Consider the following 9,046-nt stretch of genomic DNA (forward strand, 5'->3'; position numbering starts at 1 on the left):
ATGTGAGATTAACATTTTCAGTTTTGTCTACAAAGTGATTTATATATATTGTGAAAGCATTTCAAAACATGTTAATCACGTTAATCAAAGTGATTTACATAATTGCTTTCACAACATTGATGGGAAAAGTAGACATAGAAAATGTTTTAAAATATGTTAATCATGTTATTGAAAATTTTAAATGTGTATATATAAAAATATTCCTGGTGTATTTAAAATTTTCAATACAACACTATTCTGATCCTGGGATCAGAATAGTTATTTGGATCACGGCGCACTATATAGGCCCGATGGGTGTTTCCTAGATCCAGAAAAATAAACGTTGCGAACGGCCCATACCCCGCCCGCGACCTTCCCTATCCCCTCCGGCCTCCTACCGCGACACGGCCACCACCCTGCCACCGCGACGCCGCCGCCGGCCTCCGACCACGACGCCGCCACCGGCCTCCGACCGCGACGCCGCCGCTGCCGGCCTCCCATCGCGATGCCGCCGCTGGCCTCCCATCGCGATGCCGCCGCCGGCCTCCCACCGCGACGCCGCCGCCGGCTTCCCACCGCGACGCCGCCACCGGCCTCCCACCGCGACGCGGCCGCCGGCTTGCCACCGCGATGCTGATGCCGGCCTCCTTCCGCAGCGCCGCCCGTCCCAACCATGCGCTCCGCCGCGTCCACGACCTGTACATCACCGCCACACGAGCCCCAGCGCGCGCCATCGCCGGTACACGGCTTGCCAAAGCGCGACGCTGGCCGTAGACGCCGTTGGGCTGCCATTTTTCCCTGGATCGGGGGTCATCCCGCCGTTGCTGGCTTCCCAAGCGTCGCCATCGTCGCCTTGTCCCGTCGCACCCTGCTCCATACCGACCATCCTTCGGGTGCCCCTGCCAACTACATCCTTGTTGCGCCGCTGCCGCGACACTCTCCAGCCAGATTCCTCGCTCGCAAAAGCCCCGATTACTGTCGTCGGACAGAGAAGTTCAGATACAAAAAATGTGCAGAAAGTTTAGCGAGATAGAGAGGCTGTTTGATTTTCTGCACAACACCTGTTTGCTCTTATGCCCAAGCAAAGAAAATGTTCAAAACTCCAGATTCATGAAGTACGATGGATGTGGGACTTCTTCTGAGCTTGCACTGTTAAAAGTGCTTCCAAACTTTCAAACTTGATGATACAGCCGCATCCTCGACGTTCAGTTTTTGAGGGTACTGAAGTTCAGAGGGAATGTGGAATAAGGTTCAGAGATGTATTTTTTTCAGAGGTTCTTTTCACTGTTTTTCATTTCTTAGCTCCTCCATAATTTATTAAAGAATAGGGCATGTTTTTTTATGGAATGGGGTCGCAACAAAGCGGGCAGCAATGCCATGTTAATTTGGTCAGGTGTCCAGACACTATTTTATACCTGTTGATGATGAGTAGCGTCATGCTGCAATAGTGACAGTACTGTATCCACAAGACCCCAAATTTGATTTATGGTATCTGTACCTGCATCGTTGGCTCGTGAAAACTAAATAATTGCCGTCACAAACCAAAGAGATGTGCAAATTTTGCGACAGCAGGGTCGTTCTGATAATCCAAAACCTGAGAGTCTCCAAACTAAGCCCATGCCATGCTGCTCTCTGTGGTAGCATAGCCAGGCTCGCAGAACCAAAATGCAAGCAACAGACCAGATCGAACCAGCGGCATTTCAATCATTCTGTTTGAATCACGCTTCACATCTCAGCATTGACCGTCGACGTTGCATCAGGTTTCACGGGCGTTTTCTTTTGTAAAGATGTCAGCAACCGACGCGCGCGGTACTCCAGGAGAGCTGAGTTGCACAGAGGACACAGATCCATCGAACAAGGAATGGACAGTACTATTAATTCGTAATAACAAGGAGGAAAATAAGCTGGTGCGGAACAATTCGGCACAATTTCTTAACAACATTCAGCTCAAATTCAGAACAAGTCATCATCGGGCACAGTAGGAAGCACGGCTCACTGGACCATGGCATCAGAGCTCCCGGCCCCGAGAATGTCGAGGAGCTAGTTCTGGGGCTCCATCTCCTCATGCCACAGTGGCAGCTTGTCACCTGGATGGAAGCTCCTCTTCACGCCCTCCTCGTTTATCTGAGCAATACTCTCAAATCAGTACGGCCAAGCAAAACAGACAAGATTTTTCACCTGTATCTAAAAAATACCTCGAAGTTCAAATTAAAATAGTGGAGCAGTAAGATATTTATTACAAACTTAGAATGCTTTTTGTTACTAAAATAAATAAAACCATGAAGTCCAAATTTACGAAATCGAGTAGGTTAGTGCCTAATATTAAAAGCAAAAAACAAGCGCGCATTTCTTGAAGATAAAAAAGGTTGATGCGAAGTTCATATCCTCTGCCACGGATAGTTCAATATGTTCTCTTATGGCAAAACACACACATTGGGTATCCAAAATTAAAGAGGCGGACATACAAAAAAATCAATGAAGTTTAATTTTTAAAAATAGAGAAGTTTGAAGTTCATTAAAAAAGAAAAAAATTGTTTCTAAAAATAAAATAAAACGTTCAGGTTTAAATACCACAAGAGTTGGATGTTCACTAAAATACTCCTAGCAAAAATAAAAACTAGGTCCCTAAAAAAATTAGGAAGTTCAATTTTAAATAATAGAATAATTTGATGTATATTAAAACCTTGGATTTTTTCGTTATTAAAAGAATAAAACCAAGAAGTCCAAACTAAAATAACGGAGTAGTTCAATGTATATAAAAAACTTAGATTTTCCTCATTACTAAAACAATAAACCCAAGAAGTTAAATTTATAATAGTAGAGTGAGTTGATGTTTTTCACAAAACTCGGATTTGTCCCGTTACTAAAGAATAAACCAAGAAGTTCAATTTATAATTATAGAGTAGTTCAAAATTTAAATAACTTGGTTTAGCCGTTTAGAAATGGCATCGAAAATACGAACTCGGTTGTTCGGTTTGCGAAATTTTACGATTTCCCAAATTACTCTTTAACCAAGGGATTAGAGAAAACTTTCAACATGTGGAAGGAGCGGTTTTGCAGCAGGTTCCAATGCCATATTATTTGCCTTATTCTGATAATGGTTTAGAAATGCGATCAAAAATACAATCACGTTTTTTGTATGAAGAAAATATGGTTTTCAAAACTACCCTTAAACCGCTTATATTTTGCCAAAAATTTAACTTGAGTCATGTTACTCGTGTCCATAGCTTTCCAATGGTATATCGCAAGCCCCATTTGGGCAATATTGGCTGAAGTTCAACCTAGCATCGGGGGAAGTTCAGGTCGAACAACTCAGGCAGTAAAATAAACTCTAGAAGTTCACAAAACCCCAAAAAGCCTTCAAGTTAAAAGACAAAACAGTAGACATTTTTTCCGTCTCTTGAACTAAACCAAGAAGTTCAAATTTGAGATACATAGCAGGTCAATATTTATAAGAAAATTAGAAATTTTTGTATCTAAAGAAAAAAAGTTCAAATTAACATAACACATGACTTTGATGCTTATTTTTTTTTATAAAAAGAACATTGGTTTATGGTTTCAAAAAATGGAAAAAGAAAGTATTTCAAATAAACCAAGAAGTCCAAATTATATAAAAAAGAGAAGTTCAATATTTATAAAAAAACACACGTTACTAAAGAATAAAATTAAAGAAGTTCAAATTAAAATAAAGGGAGTAGTTTGATGTTTACGGAAAACTCAAATTCTTTCCATTTCTAGGTAAAATAAAAGTATGAGGTTCAATTTAAAAAAAATGGTTGATACTTATTTGAAAACAGATTTTTTCTAAGAAAAAGACTAAGAAGGTCAATTTGAAATAACGTAGAAGTTCGAAGAATATAAAAACTCAGATTTGTTGCAGGATGTTTACGTGCATCCCCGTGCACGGTTCAGAATTTATATTGCGGGACGTTCGACCTCCAATTACATGTTTTATAATGGCAAAAAATGACGTTCGACCTTCAATTGTGTGTAATTCAACGTATACACAAAAATGTGACAGAAGTTCATAGTGAAAAAATGTTAAGTTCAAGTACTGCAAGGAATGCATTTTAGGTGAGAATAAAAAGTATAGAAAAATAAAAGCTTAAAAGGTTTGTTCAAAGAAGTTCAAGTGCTCTGTCCGGGGAAGTTCAAAAATTCTTGCGAGAGAGGTTCACCTTGTATTTACATGTTCAAAAACACAAAAAAGAAAATGTTTTTTATGTTTTAAAATAATTCTCTCAATCCACAAAGAAGTTTAGTATATTATTTGGGAGCAATTTGATTTAAAAAACAAAATTTCAAATTATAAAAATGGAAAAAGTTCATGTACTACATGGTGTGTGTTTAATATGAGAAAAATAAATAAAAGGCAAGGTCAATTTTTTGTTGTTATAATTTCAAGTCCTCGGTCGGAGAAAGTTAAAATAAAATTTTGTGAGAGAGATTTGTACAAAAGGAATATCATTTGTGTAACACTGATGAATGGATAAGAAAATTACAACGACAATACGTCACAAAAGTTCAACGTGAAAACAGCGGAAAGTTCAACTACTGCAGTGAATGAATTTTAGATGAAAAACTTTTAAACCGTCGCGAGTATGAAAAAATGATCAACACGAGAAGGTTGTGTGTTTACTGCAGCTTTCCATTGATATATCACTTGCTCAATTCCGGTGAGTGGATGGAGAGCTACGAGCAAAAAAAGCACGTGAAAAACAGTGAAGTTCAAGTAGACATGTCGAGAAGTTCAAGTTCTTCACGCGGTGCATTTTCGAAGAATCTGTTTCATGATAAAGGCAGAACACATGATCTCGCCGTTTTCAAAATTACTTGAAAACGGTTAGGAATCAGGGAAAACCATCTATGTGAAAAAGTTTCGCATTTTCCGTATCTTTTCAACGGTATATTATTTGCCCCGTTCCGATAAAGTTTGTAAAAATTATGACAAAAATATGTTTTAGCCATTTTCAAAATTGACATAAAACCGTAATGAATTGGGAGAAACAATATCTACAAAAAAGTTTTGCATTTGTTCAAGCTTTCTAACGCCATATGATTTGCTGCATTCGGACGTACGGTTAAAAAATTAGCTCGAAAATACGAACTCGGTGGAACTTGTACCGTTTCTTCAATTACTTTTAAACCGTTCAAAATTAGAAAAAACTTTCAACATGGAAAAGTAGCGCATTTTCATAAGCTTTCCAACGCCATATCATTTGCCTCAATTGGATTAGACGTTTAGAAATGGCATCGAAAATACGAACTCGGCTGTTCGGTTTGTGAAATTTTACGATTTTCCAAATTACTATTTAACCGTATTGAATTAGAGAAAAATTTCAGCATGTGGAAGCAGTGGTTTTGCAGCAGCTTTGCAACGCCATATTATTTGCCTCATTATGATAAAAGGTTTAGAAATGCGATCGAAAATACGATTCACGTTTTTCGTATGAAGAAAAACGGTTTTCAAAACTGCTCTTAAACCGCTTACATTTTGCCAAAAAAAATTAACTTGGGTCATGATTCTGGTGTCCATAGCTTCTCAACGGTATATCGCAAACCCCATTTGGGCAATATTGGCAGAAGTTCAACCTAGCACAGGGGAAGTTCAGGTCGAACAACGCATGCAGTAAAATTGCAAAAAACACAATTTCATAACGACCCGAGAGCAAAATCCGCCAACGAGCGAGATTCCTATTTAAAACGGGCATTTAGTTGCTAAAAATCGTTTATAGATTACACTTATATCATGTAGAACATGACTAACCAGAATAATTCGCGGAGGGAGACACGATTGCGAAGATAGCCCGAAGGTTGGGTTCCTACAGAGGGAAGTTCAGGCGTGTAACTCAGGAAGTTCATGTTGTGATTAGAATAATATTCTGATCCCGTGATCAGAATAGTGTTTATATATATATAATATTTCAAAATACAAGCAAACCTAAAAACTAGAGCATAAAACAAATGCAAACTGTGAACAAAATAGAAAAACCTAACTAATCAGCACGAACCCGGGATGAGGCCAACTACCGGTCGCGAGAGGTGGGATGCGTGGCCCATGTATGAGCATTGTGGGAGAAGGCGGGCAGTGGCACCCCTCGGCCTAGGGGCGCGACGAGAGACGACGAGGTTGAGTCCTGAGTTGGCCCGTCGCTAGAGGCCATGTACACCCTCCTAGGCCTATTAGCCTTCTCTAGGGCCTTGCTCCATGAAAGTGTGTGGCTTTGACCTGATTTGGGCCTTGGGCCGCCAAGCGCCGCCGTGTGCGAGCTGCTATAGCATCTTGTACCCCTTGCAAATCATTTGCACCTTCTCAACCGCTGACAAGTGGTGCACTGCATGTACGCCACTTGTCGCAACATGTCAATATTTTTTGGTAGAATCATTTTTCAAAATATTTTATTTCTAGAACTGTACGCTCCTGAACCTTTTTCACGGGTGGATTTATCACGTCGAGAGCTTCGAAATTAGATCTCGTGTTAATATGTTTTGTCAAAACTTTTTTTTCAAAAAACCTGGAAAAAGCCGAAAGATTACTTCCACTTTTTTCCCTTTCCAAGAGGCGCAACTATGCTTCTCGCTTAAGCTAATATGTGCCTCCACAAAGTAAAACAAAATGTGTTTTCCCTTTCAGTGAGGCACAACTCTGCTTCTGGTGAAAGGAAATATGTGCCTCCATGAGTAGCTAATCTGTGATTCTTGTGGAAGCAGGAAAAATTGAAAATGTGTTTTTTCTCTTTCCAAGAGGCACAATTGTGTTTCTGATGCAAATCGGTGCCTCCATAAGAAGCGCTTCTCGTCGAAGTAAAACAACACTTTTTTCCAAGAGGCGCGGTTGTGCTTCTTGTGGAAGAAAATATGTGCCTCCACAAGAAGCTAATATGTGCTTCTCGTGATGCAAAAAAAATCACACACAAAATTCATCTTTGTTCTCCAAATCCTAGGGAAACCCGGGTGAAAACTGAAAAGTGAAAAAAGGGGGAGGGGGATCATCTATAACCAAAAAACGTGTACAATTTTTTTTATAAACCCCAAGGGAGAGCCCAACACATGACACATGGCGACGGCTGGACGCACCACTTGGCGCGCTCGCAACCCACCAAAATAACACTTGCGGGTCTCCCGCAAGGGGCACCCCTTGACTAGTTGCTCTACAATAGCGTGCTTGCGAGCATTAAGGAGGGAAAGACAGTGAGCGTCGGGTGGACAGCCCAATGCCATGGATCGCAAGCGTAGGTTCAGTTTTGTGGTTTTTTCTTTTGTTTGTTTTTAACAAACGTTCAACCCGCCTCCTCCTCCTTCTCCACTAAAAAGCTAGGGAGTCTGCCTCTCGCCGGCGCCGACGCAGGTCCGCCTCCTCTCCGGTAGCCCTAGGGCCATGGGGGCATGGTGGATCTTGGCAAGGGCCAGCGGGAGGACTCCATTTTTAGTTGTTTCTTCCAGTTTTGCTAGGGTTTGTGTCCTACTCAGGAAAACGAGACGGTGTCGGCTCCCTGAAGATCGAATAAAAGTCTCCCCGTCTAGCCCCCGTTCCTGCGGTGCGTCTAGCACCGTTGGTGGGCGTGTGGAGGCGTGTCTCCGGCGGATCTATATTTGGTGGATTTGCTCGGATCTCGTCGTTGTTCATCTACGTTCGTGTGTCTTCGGATTGGATATTTCTGATCTACGTTATTCTTCATCTGCGGCGTGCTACCTCTTGAGCCCTGTGTTGGTTTTCCATTGAAGAGGAAAGGGTGATGCAGCAAAGTAGCGTAAGTATTTCCCTCAGTTTTTGAGAACCAAGGTATCAATCCAGTAGGAGGTTACGCACAAGTCGCCTCGTCCCTACACAAACAAATAAGAACCTTGCAACCAACGCGATAAAGGGGTTGTCAATCCCTTCACGGCCACTTGCAAAAGTGAGATCTGATAGAGATAATAAGATAAATATTTTTGGTATTTTTATGATATAGATTGGAAAGTAAAGATTGCAAAATAAAATACGGAAGGAATAGTAAATTAATAGGAAAATAATATGATGGAAGATAGACCCGGGGGCCATAGGTTTCACTAGTGGTTTCTCTCAAGATAGCATAATTTACGGTGGGTGAACGAATTACTGTCGAGCAATTGATAGAAAAGCGCATAGTTATGAGAATATCTAGGCATGATCATGTATATAGGCATCACGTCTGCGACAATAGGCCGAAACGATTCTGCATCTACTACTATTACTCCACACATCGACCGCTATCCAGCATGCATCTAGAGTATTAAGTTCATAAGAACAGAGTAACGCATTAGGCAAGATGACATGATGTAGAGGGATAAACTCAAGCAATATGATATAAACCCCATCTTTGTATCCTCGATGGCAACAATACAATACGTGCCTTGCTGCCCCTGCTGTCACTGGGAAAGGACACCGCAAGATTGAACCCAAAGCTAAGCACTTCTCCCATTGCAAGAAAGATAAATCTAGTAGACCAAACCAAATTGATAATTCGAAGAGACTTGCAAAGATAATTAAATCATGCATAAAAGAATTCAGAGAAGATTCAAATATTGTTCATAGATAATCTTGATCATAAACCCACAATTCATCGGATCTCGACAAACACACCACAAAAAGAATTACATCGAATAGATCTCCAAGAAGATCGAGGAGAACTTTGTATTGAGATCCAAACAGAGAGAAGAAGCCATCTAGCTAATAACTATGGACCCAAAGGTCTGTGGTAAACTACTCACACATCATCGGAGAGGCTATGGTGTTGATGTAGAAGCCCTCCGTGATCGATTCCCCCTCCGGCGGAGCACCGGAAAAGGCCCCAAGATGGGATCTCACGGGTACAGAAGGTTGCGGCGGTGGAAATAGGGTTTCGTGGTGCTCTCGGATGTTTTCAGGGTATATGAGTATATATAGGCGAAAGAAGTAGGTCGGTGGAGCCACGAGGGGCCCATGAGGGTGGGGGCGCGCCCTCCTACGTCGTGGCCTCCTCGGTTCTTTCTTGACCTCCACTCCAAGTCTCCTGGATTGTGTTTGTTCCAAAAATAACTCTCCCGGAGGTTTCATTCCGTTTGTACT

Source organism: Aegilops tauschii, chromosome 7 (assembly GCF_002575655.3).
Source record: "Aegilops tauschii subsp. strangulata cultivar AL8/78 chromosome 7, Aet v6.0, whole genome shotgun sequence".
Taxonomy (NCBI): domain Eukaryota; kingdom Viridiplantae; phylum Streptophyta; class Magnoliopsida; order Poales; family Poaceae; genus Aegilops; species Aegilops tauschii.